Source organism: Anabrus simplex, chromosome 1 (assembly GCF_040414725.1).
Source record: "Anabrus simplex isolate iqAnaSimp1 chromosome 1, ASM4041472v1, whole genome shotgun sequence".
NCBI classification, from domain to species: Eukaryota; Metazoa; Arthropoda; class Insecta; order Orthoptera; family Tettigoniidae; genus Anabrus; species Anabrus simplex.
This window is the reverse complement of record NC_090265.1, coordinates 1615179753-1615199763: the sequence shown is the minus strand read 5'-3', so window position 1 is coordinate 1615199763 and position 20011 is coordinate 1615179753. Positions and strand designations below refer to the sequence as shown.

Here is a 20011-nt window from a genome sequence, read left to right as displayed (position 1 = left end):
GGGAAGGCCTAAAATTTAATTCTCAAATATTTACAAATTAGTGGTCCTATCGATAAATAATATATAACTAAAGTTATATAGAATTAAATTTCCGACCATTTATGTCTTATACATTTTTACCGTACCGGCTATAACACAGATATTCATGAATTTGTATTTTTGTTGCAAAGTCCATATCAACGCCGAACCACGAAAAAATGGGTTAACAGAATTTAATGAAAATCGATATAGGCCCATAGAGTCGGGGAATAAGAAACTACAGTCTAGGCTATAAACAATTTTATTCACCGTGGATGAAATTGTAGTTTAGGGGAAGGTGCCTAAAATTTAATTTTTAAATACCTATGTTAAGGTCCTATCGAAAATTACTACCGTACATAACAAAAGTTATAGAGAATAAAATTTCCGATCATTTGTGTTTTATTCAGTTTTGCCGTACCGACTATGATAAGAGTGGTATTTCAGAGTCGGAAGAAAACTAAATATGAAGGCCTACAATATCGAAAGCGCATAACATTGAGCAACAATAACATTACATTGACCATTGTTTGTTGTGATGTCCTTTGTCTCTTATACTGATTACAGATGTGTACCAAGTATAACAGCCTGACTGAATATAGTAGCATGACCTGGTCTATAATTATAATTTAGGCCTATTCCAGATTATACCATCACAATTCACTAAATAACTCAAACTTCAACATGGAAAAGAGCCGTTTCTTAAGAAAAGCTTCTACCTCTTCACTTTTATTAAATTCTTCATTCATTTTATTCCAAATTAGCAGTGAAGAGGGGATTTATGCTCTGGCTTGGAGGAAAAATTTGCTTCCAAGTCAGATAGATTTTTCTGCCGCCAGTGTACTGAATTGAGATTTTCCGACTCATCGGGTACTCCTAGGAAACAGATTAGTAAAAAGACATAGTTTTTGCTCTGGGACTCTCCACTAATCGACTTCCCTGCCGAAAAAAAAGACGAGGAGTGTTCACGGATTACGGCTATCTGCGGTTTGGTCATTGTAGCTTTGGAAATTTGGACTGTCAGATCGGCAGTGTTCGTTAAAAGTGAGAAAATGTGTGGTTTTTCATTTGATTGACTATTTCATATGAAAGCATTGCTTTTAGTCACGCACTTCCTACTGACATCATTGTAATGACCTATGTTCATTTCAGTTGGGAAAACCACTAAGACAGTCTTTCTGAGGATGTAAAAGGCAGGTGGAGTTTGAGTGTCCAGCATTATAATGAAAACTCCCCAACCTGATTGTGACTGATGGTAGGCAAGCGGGCCTACCTTTACAATGAAAATGCCCTAATCCAGTTTTCATTTAAGAATTCCCCATCGCGTTTCTAGGGTAACGTTAAGAGCTATGCAATTTAATACAATCTTGCTCACAATGTGTACACTACCTAACCTAGAATTCTGTAAGAAAGGTAGAATTCCGTAGCGAAGCATGGATACATCAGCTAGTTCTTAATAAAATGTTCACTGACAGCAGTATATAACTGGTGCTGTGTAATTGTTTCTATACATCTAATCTAATAATTTCTAAAGGAGATTAACATCTGGTTACTATCATTTCATTCTCAATGCAAGAGTTTCTCTAAAACTATTATTAATACTGCATCCTGAAAATGAACACAAGAGTGCAGTGAAACCTGTATGAAATGATCATTGACTGTTCTACACAGAAATGGTCTTTGAGTGGGGTGGTAGCTTAAATGGAGGCGGCAATTTTTAGTACAATATTTTAAATCTTGAAAGCACAATGTATGCAACTTAAAGTATAATTTTCTGCAATTTATTTATACTTTACACTAAAGTCTACTTCACTTCAACATATAGCACAGTACAGACTTTGTGCCTAACCTGTTACTTTCCTTTAAAAAATCAAAAACTGAACTTTATTTCATTTTCATTAATTTTTTTAACAATTTCATTTTTCAAATTGTCTGATCATTTTAAAAGCTCTTTCAATTTTTAAATGGAATTGATCTGAGTTCTGCTAAATTTAATTTTTTGGTAAAAAAAAAAAAACTTCCACTATTGCAGATCATTTTTATGCAACCTTAAACTACCAACAAACAAAGATCAGTGGGCTTTCTTCCTAACTGGAATTGGGAATTCCCGAGTTCATTAGGTATGTCCTGCTTGATTGGTTACTCAAGTAAATACAGAATGAAGGCCTTAATTTTTACAACAAAATTGTCTTATCTCTTCAAGAACTTGGTAAGGACTTGCTAGTCATAAGTATTCCATATGCATGTTATACTTCTCCAAATTTCACCGAGAAGTGGTCCTTTGAAAGAGGCTGGACAAAGAAAATGCCTGATCAGAGAGAGGAGCAGGGTACAAAATTGGGAGGGGAGAAAGAATGGTTCCCATCCCCCCACTGACAATTTTATCTCAAAAGTTCCTCACCACTAAAATTGCCACAGAGGGGATTCTTTCATTATAAAATATGAGGAAAATGTAGAACAAATATATTATTGAAATTTATGTTTTTTAATCTGCATATTTTAATAAAAACATGTGCAGTAATACACATAATTTAGAAATAATAGAATGACTGTCAGACTTTGAGCAATAAAGCAATGTAACGGTGGCAACTCCGCACCTGCAGCCTACTGTTCATGTTTCACTCTGGCAAGTCCATCTGATACCCTGATAAAAATATAACTTACTTGAAACCCTCCTCCCTTGTCATTACTCTAAGTAGCTCAAGCTTACACCACTCCAGCACCTCTTTGAGAGGGTGTGTTTCCGACAGGTAGCCAACGGGATAGTATTCGCTTAAGAGTGTACAAACTGACAAATTTGTTAAGTCAGCACTTAGCCCTGGTAGAGGAAGGTTCCACTAATAAAGCATTAAATCAGGACAAACCACACCTCATCTGATCTTTATTAAGAAAAGATAAGTGTCTCAAACTTCTCAGCCGATTTTCCTTTTCCTTCGCTACATCGATTTCTCTCTTGCTCTGTAAAACAGCCCTCCCGTCTGGATTTTAGATTAACTTGTCAGACGTTACCACTGTTGAGGGAATAACTTTCCAATGTTAATCATTCTTGTTATAACAACAGAATTCGAACAAAACTATTGAAAATTTACATTTTTCAGTGGGAGAGGGTAATTTACTTACAGGGAAATTATAAATCCTCTCCCCTGCCAGGTACTGTCTGAAATAAATAGTAGTAGTTAAGCCCTTTGATTCTTCTCCCCCACCACCACTACCACCCAATCATTTCTTTCTGTTTTTGCACCATGGAGGGAGGTGGTCTTTAAAAAGAGGTACAAAGTACATCATCTTTGTGGGATATTTTAAATACAATTTTGCTTTATGTCACAAAAATTCACATAGGTCTTATGGCAACAATGGGATAGGAAAGCAGTGGGGCTCAAACCTACTGTCTCCCAAATGCAAGCTCAAAACTGCACAGTCCTAACCACATACCGAGCTCGATAGCTGCAGTCACTTAAGTGCGGCCAGTATCCAGTATTCGGGAGATAGTAGGTTCAAACCCCACTGTCGGCAGCCCTGAAAATGGTTTTCTGTGGTTTCCCATTTTCACACCAGGCAAATGCTGGGGCTGTACCTTAATTAAGGCCATGGCCGCTTCCTTCCCTCTCCTAGCCCTTTCCTGTTCCATCGTCGCCATAAGACCTATTTGAGTCGGTGTGACGTAAAGCAACTAGCAAAAAAAGAAAGAAAAAAATCCTAACCACATGTCGAACTCGCTCGGTCCTTATAGGATTTTAACTCGGTTCCTATAATAATAGGTCCTTAAGACAGGCGGTCTCATAACAAGTGTTGTCTTTCAGACAAGTTTACCTAGATGTAGTTATAAAATAATAATAATAATAATAATAATAATAATAATAATAATAATAATAATAATAATAATAATAATAATAATAATAATAATAATGTAATGGGCTCTACGTCCCACTAACTACTTTTAAAGTTTTTGGAGATGCCAAGGTGCCGGAATTTAGTACTGCAGGAGTTATTTTACATGCCAGTAAATCTACTGACACAAGGCTGACATATTTGAACACCTTCAAATACCACCAGACTGAGCCAGGATCGAACCTGCCAAGTTGTGGTCAGAACCATCCAAGCCACTCAGCCTAGCAGTTATAATGTAAGTCTTCTATAGAAAATTACATGGAAAAACTTGTACCAATAAAATGACATGAATCATAAAACACTCCAATAATCACCACCACATAGACTCCAATGAGTAGCCAATGGCTTATTATTTTATACATATAAACTTTAGTCTCCAGTGTTTATCAGAATGCTTGGTATGTGTTAAGGCTGTAACAATATGCTTTCTCAACTCATAGTTTTGGAACTAAATCTTGTTAAAGTTGGTCAGCATTTAAATCAACCAGCAATACTTGAAAGAAAAGAAAAAAATAATGTACTGTATTTACTGATATGCTGCATAGGCATCAGTTTATAATATCTGTTTGTAAAAAGAGCTATGGAAGAGAGAGCCATCATTTTCCATAGCACTATAAAATAGTGTTCCAAAGTGCTAATGCTGTCATAGTATTCCCAGGGAAGATGTTTGGTGTACTCTAGTACAAACATATATATAGGAAAATGATCATAAAAAAGTAAATGAAATCTATATATGACAAATCTGTCCATCCATTCTACTGTACAAATTAGCTTCATTTTGTTTTATACTCTCTGGAATTATCTGCCAGTGAATCATGAGACACTGATAGGCCTCTAAGTTAAGCCAACTTTGAGTAATCATGAAATCAAATCATTAATTGATCACTCAATAATCGCAGGCGAAGGCTCACCATAACTTGCAATACATTCTGTACTTAACAGGTTGCTAAGCAACTAACACTTTCATTAATATTCTGATATATGATTTTCATCCTTAGTAATGTCATGTTTGATTACTACCTGTCAAGTTAGAGAGTGTACACTTCCTCTAATCACGTAAGAATACTATTCTCTGCTAGATACTCATTAATTCTTTACCCTTTCCCAGTTTCCAAATATATTCAACAGATGGCAGAGCGTTCCTAATATCTTACATGCTGCTAAGAGAAAAAAGTCTACGTGCTAACAGACCTCATCATGACATACGCCTTAGACATTATCTGGAAACACCTATTGAAGGATAACCTAGCTACACTAGAAATAGTGAAGGCAGTTCTCTGCCTGACAAAAAACGGTCCTTCGAGACTAACCTATGAGCTCACAAGACAACCATTTTATATAGAATAACTGTGATTAAAAATACCATTGCCTTCTAGGACACAATACCAAGCTTTACATCAAGAACTGCAGGATAAAAAGGGGAATATGTAGAAAGATTTTTACCAAACAGACAGCATGACTACGTCTAAATGGATGAATTCAGACTACGAACTGAGGCATACCATAACGTGCTTCTTATTAGATGTTCTTAAAACCATTGAAAAAAAAGGCCGATAAAACAATATGACTATGACAGGCATATCAAGAAGAGTTATCTGACCTATTTACAATGAATGCTGTGGAGCAGCACGGGTCCTCTAGTGTATTTTTAATACTGTATTGCCATTATATACAGATATACGTGAGCAATGCAAGTTGGTTTTAAATTCAAATTGGACTAGTACTAGCATATTGTCATCTTGCATGAAGGAGCTATACCAAATGAATGGAGAGTTGCTATAGTAGACCCTGTGTAAAAAAGGAAAGGGTGATAGACATAGAGCTGAACATTACAGGCCAGTAAGTTTGACATGCAGTGCATGTAAGCTTTGGGAAAGTATTCTTTCTGATTATATTATTGTAGACATGTTTGTAAAATTAATAACTGGTTCTTAGAAGTGAAGCTTCCACGGTGTGAAGAATTATTTAATTTATTTTCCGGGTTGAACCGTGTTGTACTTGTACGCATATCACGTACAGTTTGCCGACGTTTCGAATACATTGCAGTATTCATTGTCAAGGCGACTGAAATACCCCTACTCGATCCGAGGTAATCAGTCTCCCAGGCAGAGTTACACTACTAGAGTGGCCTTGATCTTGGCCTTTTATATCCTAGCCTATCTGGCTGGCGTAAGCCCTGGCTGTCTCGCGAGGCTTCTGGAAAGTTTATGTCACAGCCAGGTAGTGGGGGCTTGCCCGCGCTGTTATGTAATGGGGTTGCGGCCCGTGTGTTTATGTTGTGGTCTGTATGTCTTAAGCTATGAATGATGGGCATCCAAGAATTACTGATTTTGTATCCTTCTTCTAAATTTATGTTATTCGGATGTTTCTTGATTTCGATAGCCTCGCGGATTTTTCTTTCCAGATTCCAAGGGATAGCTGCTAGGATCTTGGTCTTGTCAAATGATATTCCGTGCCTAGTTTCGTAGGAGTGCTTGGCTACTGCTGAAATATCTGTGTTTTGGTTCTTGGTGTGACGGATATGTTCTTTTAGGCGGGTGGAGATCAGACGTTTTGTCTCACCTACATAACAAGCTCCGCAGCTACATTCAATGTGATACACTCCAGGGGCCTGTAATTCTATTGTGTCTTTTACTGGTGGTAGATAACGGGCTAGCTTACGGTGAGGTTTATAGATAGTTTTTATGTTGTATTTGTCCAGTATCTTGCCGATCCTGTCTGTAGTGTTTTTAATGTATGGCAGTATCGCTGTTTTCTGGCGGGTCAGTTCTTCTTTCCCGTTGTTTTCTCCTGCGGCGGTCTTTTCTTTCTTCTCTTCTGATTTTTGAAGGACTCGTCGGATGTTATTGAGCGAGTAGCCATTTTTCCTAAGGGTTTCCGTGAGGTGTTCTTTTTCTTCCTCGAGGTGCTGTGCGTCAGATATCGCTATGGCCCTGTTTACTAGTGATGTTAGGACAGCCTGCTTTTGTGATGGGTGATGATGAGACGAGGCGTGTAGGTACCTGTCTGTGTGAGTGGGTTTCCTGTATACTGCGTGACTCAGCGTCCCATTGGGGTTACGTATTACTAGCACATCCAGGAACGGTAGTTTTCCGTCTACTTCTATTTCCATGGTGAACTGAATATTTACGTGTATGGAGTTGAGATGGTCGAGAAATAGCTGTAGGTTATTGCTCCCGTGAGGCCAGATTACAAAAGTGTCGTCTACAAAACGGAGAAAACATTTCGGTTTCAGGGCAGATGTAGCTAAGGCTTTCTGTTCGAAGTGTTCCATATACATGTTTGCTATTATTGGAGAGAGTGGCGACCCCATCGCGGCCCCTTCAGTCTGTTCGTAGAACTCCCCGTTGAAATAGAAGTAAGTGGCGCTAAGGCATTCTTTAGCTAGTGTTGACAGGTCTTCTGGAGGTCTTCCACTCACCTCTTCCAGAAGACCTGTCAACACTAGCTAAAGAATGCCTTAGCGCCACTTACTTCTATTTCAACGGGGAGTTCTACGAACAGACTGAAGGGGCCGCGATGGGGTCGCCACTCTCTCCAATAATAGCAAACATGTATATGGAACACTTCGAACAGAAAGCCTTAGCTACATCTGCCCTGAAACCGAAATGTTTTCTCCGTTTTGTAGACGACACTTTTGTAATCTGGCCTCACGGGAGCAATAACCTACAGCTATTTCTCGACCATCTCAACTCCATACACGTAAATATTCAGTTCACCATGGAAATAGAAGTAGACGGAAAACTACCGTTCCTGGATGTGCTAGTAATACGTAACCCCAATGGGACGCTGAGTCACGCAGTATACAGGAAACCCACTCACACAGACAGGTACCTACACGCCTCGTCTCATCATCACCCATCACAAAAGCAGGCTGTCCTAACATCACTAGTAAACAGGGCCATAGCGATATCTGACGCACAGCACCTCGAGGAAGAAAAAGAACACCTCACGGAAACCCTTAGGAAAAATGGCTACTCGCTCAATAACATCCGACGAGTCCTTCAAAAATCAGAAGAGAAGAAAGAAAAGACCGCCGCAGGAGAAAACAACGGGAAAGAAGAACTGACCCGCCAGAAAACAGCGATACTGCCATACATTAAAAACACTACAGACAGGATCGGCAAGATACTGGACAAATACAACATAAAAACTATCTATAAACCTCACCGTAAGCTAGCCCGTTATCTACCACCAGTAAAAGACACAATAGAATTACAGGCCCCTGGAGTGTATCACAATGAATGTAGCTGCGGAGCTTGTTATGTAGGTGAGACAAAACGTCTGATCTCCACCCGCCTAAAAGAACATATCCGTCACACCAAGAACCAAAACACAGATATTTCAGCAGTAGCCAAGCACTCCTACGAAACTAGGCACGGAATATCATTTGACAAGACCAAGATCCTAGCAGCTATCCCTTGGAATCTGGAAAGAAAAATCCGCGAGGCTATCGAAATCAAGAAACATCCGAATAACATAAATTTAGAAGAAGGATACAAAATCAGTAATTCTTGGATGCCCATCATTCATAGCTTAAGACATACAGACCACAACATAAACACACGGGCCGCAACCCCATTACATAACAGCGCGGGCAAGCCCCCACTACCTGGCTGTGACATAAACTTTCCAGAAGCCTCGCGAGACAGCCAGGGCTTACGCCAGCCAGATAGGCTAGGATATAAAAGGCCAAGATCAAGGCCACTCTAGTAGTGTAACTCTGCCTGGGAGACTGATTACCTCGGATCGAGTAGGGGTATTTCAGTCGCCTTGACAATGAATACTGCAATGTATTCGAAACGTCGGCAAACTGTACGTGATATGCGTACAAGTACAACACGGTTCAACCCGGAAAATAAATTAAATAATAACTGGTTCGATAGAAGGCAGTTCGGGTTTAGGAAAGGTTACAATACAATCAATACTGATCTGCATTCAGGGCAGTCGCCCAGGTGGCAAATTCCCTATCTGTTGCTTTCCTAGCCTTTTCCTAAATGATTTCAAAGAAATTGGAAATTTAATGAACATCTCCCTTGGTAAGTTATTCCAGTCCCAAACTCCCCTCCCTATAAATGAATATTTGCCCCAGTTTGTCCTCTTGAATTCCAACTTTATCTTCATATTGTGATCTTTCCTACTTTTATAAATGCCATTCAAACTTATTCGTCTACTAAGATCATTCCACGCCATCTCTCCGCTGACAGCTCGGATCATACCACTGAGTCGAGCAGCTCTTCTTCTTTCTCTCAATTCTTCCCAACCCAAACATTGCAACATTTTTGTAACACTACTCTTTTACATAAAATCAGCTTCATGGTCCGTATTGCACTTCAATAGATTCACAATTAAGTATTTATTTATTTTCCACCTAGTCGATACAATGATCATTGTATGAATCTACACTACTCTTTTGTCGGAAATCACCCAGAACAAATCGAGCTGCTTTTCTTTGGATTTTTTCCAGTTCTTGAATCAGGTAATCCTGGTGAGGGTCCCATACACTGGAACCATACTCTAGTTGGGGTCTTACCAGAGACTTATATGCCCTCTCCTTTACATCCTTACTACAACCTCTAAACACCCTCATAACCATGTGCAGAGATCTGTACCCTTTTTTTACAATCCCATTTATGTGATTACCCCAATGAAGATCTTTCCTTATATTAACACCTAGATACTTACAATGATCCCCAAAAGGAACTTTCACCCCATCAACGCAGTAATTAAAACTGAGAGGACTTTTCCTATTTGTGAAACTCACAACCTGACTTTTAACCCCGTTTATCAACATACCATTGCCTGCTGTCCATCTCACAACATTTTCGAGGTCACGTTGCAGTTGCTCACAATCTTGTAACTTATTTATCACTCTATAGAGAATAACATCATCCGCAAAAAGCCTTACCTCCGATTCCACTCCTTTACTCATATCATTTATATATATAAGAAAACATAAAGGTCTGATAATACTGCCTTGAGGAATTCCCCTCTTAATTATTACAGGGTTAGATAAAGCTTCACCTACTCTAATTCTCTGAGATCTATTTTCTAGAAATATAGCAACCCATTCAGTCACTCTTTTGTCTAGTCCAATTGCACTCATTTTTGCCAGTAGTCTCCCATGATCCACCCTATCAAATGCTTTAGACAGGTCAATCGCGATACAGTCATTTGACCTCCAGAATCCAAGATATCTGCTATATCTTGCTGGAATCCTACAAGTTGAGCTTCAGTGGAATAACCTTTCCTAAAACCGAATTGCCTTCTATCGAACCTGTTATTAATTTCACAAACATGTCTAATATAATCAGAAAGAATGCCTTCCCAAAGCTTACATATAATGCATGTCAAACTTACTGGCCTGTAATTTATTGAACATCTCCCTTGGTAAGTTATTCCAGTCCCTAACTCCCCTTCCTATAAATGAATATTTGCCCCAGTTTGTCCTCTTGAATTCCAACTTTATCTTCATCTTCCATTGAAGCTCAACTTGTAGGATTCCAGAAAGATATAGCAGTTATCTTGGATTCAGGAGGTCAGATGGATTGTATAGCAATTGACCTGTCTAAAGCATTTGATAGGTTGGATCATGGGAGAACTACTGGTAAAAATGAGTGCAATTCGACTAGACAAAAGAGTGACTGAATGGGCTGCTATATTTCTAGAAAATAGATCTCAGAGAATTAGAGTAGGTGAAGCTTTATCTGACCCTATAATAATTAAGAGGTGAATTCCTCAAGGCAGTATTTTTGGACCTTTATGTTTTCTTATACACAATTCAAAAAAGTTAGGGGAACATACTTTTGTACATATGCCATGCTCCACAAAACAATACCTCACACCCAGGTATATTATCATCTAACCCTTAATTCTTTACCGTTGAAGTATACAAAAGAACATCGATGGATTCACATTGATTTTCAGAACACAAATGGAAATGTCCAAATAGGGGCGAAAACAATGTGATAACAGTCTTCCAGGGTGGATTTTTATCACAGTTGGAGAACTTCAGTATGGTGTATGTCCTCCACGAGCATTTATCACAGCTTGGCACCTACATGGCATACTCCCTATTAGTCGATGGAGGTCACGTTGTGTTATCAGGTCCCATTCTTCAATCGGAGCCTGTTCGAGGTCTTAGAGAGACTGTGGTGGAACAGGACGCCCGCAAACACTTCTGTCAAGCCTATCACACACATGCTCAATGGGATTAAGGGCGAGACTCACTGCTGGCCATTCCATCTCTTGAATGCCCAGTTCTCGCAAGACAGCTCTGGTGATGCACACTACATGAGCCCTGGCATTGTCGTGCATGAGTACAAATTCAGGGCTAACACCATATGCAGCAACAAACACATGTTGCAGAAGTATCTGCTCGATGTACCCCACAGCGGTAAGATTACCACGGATGACGACAAGATCCATAAGGCCATCGATACTGATGCCACCCCACACATCACAGAACCTTGTCCGAATCGGTCCCCTTCTTGGACAACATTTGGCATGTACTGCTCACCACAGTGTTTCCATACACGATGATGTCCATCACGCTGTGTCAGGGGAAATCTGGACTCATCTGTGAACAATACAGGTCTCCATTGGCGAAGTTGCCAGTTGATGTGCGGACGGGCAAACAGAAGGCGAGCTGCACGATGTTGCTATGTTAAACGAAGTACTCAAACAGGATGTCTGGCTCATAAGGACACTTCTCTTAATCTGTCCCTTACTGTCTGATCAGACACTGTGACTCCAGTGAGCCTCATGAGGTCTTGTTGCAGTTCTCTGGCAGTTGATGAACGACGCCACAACACACAGATGGTCAGATTTTGGTCATCCTGTGGGGTTATCATGCGTCCGTGACCTTGTCGAACCCTCCTTGTGAACTGGCCTGCTCACTGTAGCAATTCCACAAGCGGCAAATAACTGACGGAGAGACACTGAGAACCACAGCAACATGACGAAAAGTCCATCCTTCCTGGATCAAAGTGACAGCCCTTGTGACTTGAACCTCATTAAGAAATCTCATGGGATGTGCTGGTTGATATACTGTACAATGTACTCAAATGACCGCAGTAGTCTGGGTACCTCACAATGACACACGGACGCTTTGCTATTAACTTTGTTTTGAGAGGTCACCTGACAGTTTAACGCATGGCTACACCTACAGATAGAGTAAAACATCGATTTGACATACCTTGAGTAGCTAAGGTCTCAACGTATGCTGTGTGACCATTGGAACCCCATCTACCAAATTAATGTTGATGTACTTACAAAGACGCACACAAAATGCTGTCAGTTGCGTACACTAATTTTATTTACAATATTTATACATTACACATCAATAAACCACCATTTTTAACAAATGCCTATCACAAAGCACAAGGAGACTGCAACTTTATATGTCAACTACCAACTCCACAAAACCAATTCACATACTTCAAACACGAATTCTACATGCATCTCATAAAAACAACTCCTGTTAAGTAAAATTATTTCAAGTATAAAATTACTGTGTCCACCTATGCAAAACAATTATATTTTGTATTGATTAAATCCTACATGAATTATAAACACTAGTTAGGAACATGGCCGGCCCCGTGGTGTAGGGGTAGCATGCCTGCCTCTCACCCGGAGGCCCCGGGTTCGATTCCCGGCCAGGTCAGGGATTTTTACCTGGACCTGAGGGCTGGTTCAAGGTCCACTCAGCCTACGTGATTAGAATTGAGGAGCTATCTGATGGTGAGATAGCAGCCCCGGTCTAGAAAGCCAAGAATAACGACCGAGAGGATTCGTCGTGCTGACCACACGACACCTCGTAATCTGCAGGCCTCCGGGCTGAGCAGCGGTCGCTTGGTAGGCCAAGGCCCTTCAAGGGCTGTAGTGCCATGGGGTTTGGTTTTTTTGGTTTTTAGTTAGGAACATGTTTTGCCCTAGTTTTGGGCATATTCAGCCTAATACCAATCTTAAGGTCAAGTCTTAAATCTATTAAACATTGGTAGTATTAAGTAAAAAATTAAGTAAAAAGTTCTGGGAGAAGAAAAAGAAGAAATTAACTCAAATGTATTGATTTAAGTGCTCCAATGTGGGCGTAAAATATGTAAATAAATAATAAGGTGTATCCTTTCTTTAGTTTCCTCTCACCTTTTCCTTTCCATCTGGTCTCACTGATTCCCATCAATGCTATATCTTTGTCAACCATAAAATCTACAATTTCTTCCACTTTCCCTGTTAGTGTCACTACACTGATGGTCGCTACTTTGATGTACTTGATGTATTTGGCTGCTGGTCGCCCATTCCTCACATCTCTCCCAGCATCACAAGAACTGCACGGCACATGTGGGGAACACCCCAGAATTTTGCACGTCGCTTGTGGGGAATGCCCTAGCATTTTCCGAGGCTTCAGTACACTTGTCATCATACAGGCTTTTATTATGATGGGTTCGCCACTCCCAAAGGCATTTTAGAGCTACTGCCAACCAAAACTTGTAGGCCACTCCTAACATGGAGAACAGACGCCTTTTGTAGCCACTCCTCTGGAATACAGACGTTACAGTTGATATAGGATTTCAGTAGCATTTCCTCCACTCAGGGCCCATTTCCCTTGAATAAGGACTCCTCCGTCCTTAGCCGTTGGTCCTTATAGTGAGTCAGGCTATTTACCGCCGCCCAACACTCAGCGTGCAACACTGGCTGTATGGTTTACTCCATTAGACATGCGTCTTTGGACACTCCCGGCACTAAAAGCCATATGTCATTTCATTTCATTTCATCATCATCAGGATTTCCTTCCAGCAAGCTGGGTAGGAAATTTGTGAATGATATGCCTTCACCGAATTCTGCCCTGGTATAGCTTTTCCCTCTCCAATGCATCCCATGTTACTCCTGTTTTCTTGAGAGCTTCATTAACCTGGTCTGTCCATCTCATTCTAGGCCATCCAATAGGTCTTCTTCCAGGCACCTCCATCTCCAGATACTAGCATGGAGTTCGAGTTGGGTACATTCAATTCACATGATCTAACTACTTCAATCTCGCAGCCTATCCTTTCCTCCATGGTCAAGTTCACCTGCAGGTCTCTCATTACATATTCATTCTTGACTCTGTCTCTCCTGGATTTTTGTAGAGCTCACTGGAGGAACTTCATTTCATATGCTTGCATTTGACTCACTTGTCTCTCGTTTAAGACACAGGTCTCCAGACTATACGCCATGATTGGCAGGAGATAGGTTTTATACATTGTCTGTTTAGCTCTTAGGGTGACTCCCTTGTCCCAACTTGGTCAACTCTTGTTCTTTTCCGACCCCGACGCTATTAGGTTTGCGAGCGCTAGGGAGTCTTTCATTTTCACGCCCTTTGTGGCCCTTCTCTTCCTTTGGCCGATACCTTCATTTTTCGAAGTGTTGGACCCCTTCCATTTTCTCACCCTGATTAGTGTTATATAGAGGATGGTTGCCCAGTTGTACTTCCTCTTAAAACAATAATCACCACCACCACCACCTTGTCCCAGATTAGATTTCGTACTTGGAGGAAGATGCTGGATCCTTTTGCTACTCTGTTTAATCTTTCTAGTTAGACACTTCCATCACATGATTTGACACTACCCAGATAATTGAAACTTTTCACACTTTCCACTTTCTCTCTCTCCAGTATGATGATACAAGGAGTGGGTGTCCTGCTCATCCGCATTGCCACTGACTAGCTCTTACTCACAGTCAACTTGAACTTTAAATTTTGTATTCCAGTAATCCAGTCTCTTCTGAACTTCCATGTCAGTCTCTCCCCAAATGGCAATGTCATCAGCAAAAACAAAAGCACTGAGATCTCCATTTTTTACTTCCTTGTTTTCTTCCAATGAAAGTTATGTTCATAACAAAAATTATTTAAAATGAAGGATCGTTTCACGTATAGTCTACATGTTTTATGAATAATCAATAGTGTTTTCCTATAAACCCCCATTCTAGTCAGTTATTTTTAAATGATATGCATATCGAAACCTGCTCCTAAATGACTAGACTCTAAATATGAAGTTTGCTCGAGACATAATCAATAATGTAAGAGAAAATTAAAAAAAGAAAAGTCTTCTGGTCTTCCTATAAATCCCCAGTCTATTCAGTGATTTTTAAATAATATGCATACCAAAACCTGCTCTGGAGTGGATAGACTATCAGTATGAAGTTTGATCAAGATAAAATCAGTAATGTAAGAGAAAATTGAAAAAAAATGAAAAACTTCTGGTCTTCCTATAAACCCCCATTCTATTTAGTGATTTTTAAATGATATGCACATCGAAATCTGCTCCAGGATGAGTAGACTCTAAATACAGTATGAAGTTTGGTCAAGATCTATTCAGCCATTTACCCGTGATGGTGGAACAAACAAACAAACAAACACACAAATAAACAGACACGAAAGCTAAAAACTACTGATACAATCTTGAGTTGACCTAAAACGGATAAACATATCAAAATATATTACAGTTAAAATTGAAAATATTGATAAAGAGATTCAACCTACTCAATAAGAAATGTAGTGGATTACATTCCCATTTAATAATAAGTAGATATGGTACCGGTTTCGACCCTATTCCAGGTCATCATCAGCCGATTAAAACATGAAAAACAATGCATAGGAAAAGGAAATGAAAGATCAAGTAAACTCCGGATCAGTAGAAGAGGCGATATAAAAATGAACGGGGGTAGACACTGTAAAACTCAGAAGAAGTAAAATGCAAGTCACTCAAAAGAAAACAGTGCGCAATTCTCTGAGCAGCAGTATGGCACACACAGCGCTAGGCAAAGTCTCACCCTAAACTACCCCTCCTTCATCTATCTCCCTATCTTATCCTTTCTCAACACCATTTAGTTTCAATTTCTTTTATTCTTATCTTATTCCACTATTCCTCTTCCTCTATTAATTTATTCTATCTTTTCTTTAAAAAAAAAATCAATTCCACCTTCATTTCGATTCTTCTCATTCATACTCAACTCCTGCCTTGCGCTGATTTCGACTACTTCAATCAAGACCTGAATTTTTTACGTTTTAAAAAATTGCGCACTGAGCATATACGTTTTCATTTGTTTCCTGTATTGTGCTTTTTACTATATTTTTTCTCTTCACAATTGTTTCTTCACGTCAACTGTTCTAAGTATTCTATAGGAGCACAATTACTTATTCAATTATATTGAATTGTATTATATTTATCTATATAATTACTTTCCCGCGACCAAGGAAAATTACTGGATCTTCAAGTTATTCTCCATTTTATTTTGGCGTTTGAAACCACAGTGCCTAATGTTGAATGTACAATATAACTATTTATAATAGTTTATTTAAATCCGCCTTGATCAATACACTCATTAAATGAAAGAAACATTATTTATTAACCATACATGTTTCGGGAAATCTCAACCATTCCCTTCATCAGTGGTTAGATCAAAGAATAACATAATGACACAATCTTTTGTTTTACAATTTAAAGGAGTATTGTTTCCCAATACATCATGTCAAAGAGTAAAGAGAACTTACGAAATATTATAAAAAATGATCAATACATACAATTTTGGTTGAACTGAATGAGAAACACTATACAAATTTATGATCTTCAAGTTTTTCTTCTTTTCTTCTTCTTTTTGTTCCTTAAATGATTATATGCTAGCCTAAACAGTGGGTTATCTTCTGTACTTTTCTCATTTAAACTTGATTCAGAATTACATTTTTGTGTAAGGTAAATTTCTAAATTTTCCAAAACATTCATTAGTTTTCCCTTTCTGGTCGAATGTAATAATTTCATGTCATTGGAAATGTCTGTAAATTTATGATTCATTTCAACCATATGTTCTCCCATTGCCGAATATCTTTTATGTTTGACCGCATTAACGTGTTCTTTGTACCTTATAGCCAAACTTCTTCCGGACTGTCCTATGTATCGTTGTTTACATGTTTGGCATGTTAATTTGTAAATTCCTGATTTATTAAATATACATTTATTCTCTATTTTATCTGAATTGAAAATTATCTTATTAGTATTATTATCCGTTTTGTATGTGACATTGATGTTCTTTTTTCTGAAAATTTTAGCCAGTTGATAAGAGTGCTTATTTCGAAAAGTTAGAACTATGAATTTCTTTTTCTCTTTTCTCTCTTTAATTAAAGTTGTTTTAGGTTCATTTTTCACTTTATTTATCATTCTATTAATAAATCTGTTGGAATATCCGTTGCTACGAGCGATTTGATGGATTATATTTATCTCTCTATTATAATTCTTCTTAGACATAGGTATGTTCATAGCTCTATTAATTAAACTGTAAAATGTTGCCTTTTTATGTTGACCTGGATGATTGGAGTCATTTCTGATAATAGTATCTGTTTGAGTAGCTTTTCTGAAAATTTGGAAATCAAAATGACCAGAATTTCTAGTAACTGTCAAATCTAAAAAATTTAAAGTCCTATCATTTTCAGATTCCATCGTAAAATGCACTTGTCTATTCAAAGTATTTAAATACTGTAATATACCATCAGGTTTAACCTTTCGTTCATCGATAATAACAAATATATCATCGACGTATCTCAACCATGTAATCAATCCATCTATTTTATCACAGGGAGCTGGCAAGTTGCTTCAATGGAACTACTCGTCTTCAACTCCTGCACGATTATGGATCTTCATATGTGTTTGATTGTGATGTGACTTTGTGCCTGACAGTGTTTAAAAACTGGCTCATTTAACCGTTCTCCGCTATTCATAAACATTGTAGGACTTTGCCTAGCGCTGCGTGTGCCATGCTGCCGCTCAGAGAATTGCGCACTGTTTTCTTTTGAGTGACTTGCATTTTACTTCTTCTGAGTTTTACAGTGTCTACCCCCGTTCATTTTTATATCGCCTCTTCTACTGATCCGAAGTGTACTTGATCTTTCATTTCCTTTTCCTATGCATTGTTTTTCATGTTTTAATCGGCTGTTTATGACCTGGAATAGGGTCGAAACCGGTACCATTTCTACTTATTATTAAATGGGAATGTAATTCACTAACTTACATTTCTTATTCTTTTGTATTGAATATGTTGAATCTCTTTTTCAACTGTTTCAATTTTAACTGTAATATTCTTCAATACGGAACAATGAAATTTTTAACTTTAAATATCAAAATATGGCAAAATAAATGACATTACAGACAGTGGACCCCCTACAACTTTATTTATAAGACTAACAAGATACCCGTGCTTCACTAAGGTTTTAAACTGAAAGTTATTATTCAAAGTTTTACATTTTGGAGAGTCCACTGTCAGCTGAGCCTGTAAAATATACACTTGTAAAGTGAAAACCCTCAATTTGTACGTCAAACAGTTTTGGGGGAATGGTTATTTATTTTCTGATCTAACACTCATTTGAACCCTATACATAAGAATTTGAATGTTTTAAACCCTATACTATTTAACATCTACGATGTGAAACGACCAGTCTGCGAAATTTTGATTTTGTACATCAAACAGTAATGGAGAAATGAATTTTTTTTAAAGGGGTAAATGTTTAAAAAATATTTATTAACATCTTGGATATACAGTAGAAGACCACCCTTCATAAAAAAAATTTAAGGAAAAATGTATATGGTGTTTTTGAGAGTCAACCACCATCTAAACCTATTAGGAGAGAAATATTTTAAAGTATATGATATTTTACACCATGGACATAAAAGAAGACCCTTCTCGTAAAATTACAACTTTGTATGTCAAACGGTTTTGGAGGAATGAATAATCTCATTTATGGAGCTAACCTCATTTAACACTTCAGGGGTGGAACGTTTAAAAGTACTTCCTATTTCACACCTAAGGATTTATACCGCTATTTGGAATTTTGTCTTTGTACGTTAAACCATTTGTTTTTTTGGATCTTAACCCCCATTTAACTTTCTGAGGGGTTAAATTTGTTTCAAACCTTCTCTTATTTAACACCTAGGATATCATTTGAAATTTTAACTTCATAAAAAAGGTTTCAAATAAATGCACGTTTTTGTCATCATTCCTCTCCCTCCCTCAGTCAAAACCCCTGAGGGGTGTATTGTTTTAAGTCCACTTCTTATTTGTATCCTAATAAAAAGAATTCAACTCCTTTTACACCACCCCCCCCATGTTGATTTCCCCCCCCCCCCCTACAAAATATGTGTTACTTTTTTTTGATTCCAAATAACAAATTTTCACATCTGTAACATACTTCATTTTTGAGATATAAGTATCATCATACAAAGAATTCAACACGTTTTTCAATTCATTTAACCCCCACTTAATTGGATTTTCCTAAAACAAAAGAATACTTTTTTATTTTTAAAGGAGATTAAAAATACAAATTTTCATGTCTGAAGTATTTGATATATAAGTATCCTCATAAAAATAATTCAACATTTTCTTCACTTCTTTTCACTCACTCCACACCCTTAAGTGAATTTTCTGAAAACAAAAAAAATGTGTGTGTGTTTTTAAAGCAGATTCCAAATACCAATTTTCATTTCTGTAAAATCTTCAGTTTTGGAGACACCAGTATTTTAATAAAAATAATTCAACCTCCTTCTTCAGTCATTTCTACACCCATCTAAGTGTTTTTTCTGAAAACAAAAAAATATGTGTTACCTTATTTTTAAAAGATTAAAACTACCAATTTTCATGTCTGTAATATGTTAAGTTTTTGAGATATACTGTACATATGCTCATTTTAAAAATTCACCCCCTTTAACACTTCCCTTAAGTGGATTTTCAGAAAACAAATTATGCATGTTCCTTTGCTTGTACAGGAGACTCCAAACACCAATTTTCACATCTGTAACATGTTACATTTTTCAGATATACTATAGATATACTCATTTTAAAAATTCACCCCCATTGCCACTCCTGCTCACGCCTCCCTTAAGTAGATTTTCCAAAAACAAAAAGTACGTGTTTCTTTATTTTAAAAGGAGATTCCAAATACCAGTTTTCATGACTGTAACGGAAAAAAGACTTAGAGGGGTGACTTCATTTTGTGAGATATAAGTATCCGCATAAAAGGTATTCAATCCCATTTTCACCTTTTTTACCCCCCCCCCCCCTACAAAGATTTTCCAAAAACAAAAAATAC

At 38.0% G+C, this 20011-nt stretch overlaps 1 protein-coding gene across 1 annotated transcript in view; it reads right to left on the bottom strand.

Moving 5' to 3' along the window:
• Rab3-GEF (Rab3 GDP-GTP exchange factor) overlaps positions 1-20011 on the bottom strand; it is a 517470-nt gene that overhangs the window by 30943 nt on the left and 466516 nt on the right. The window lies entirely within an intron of this gene.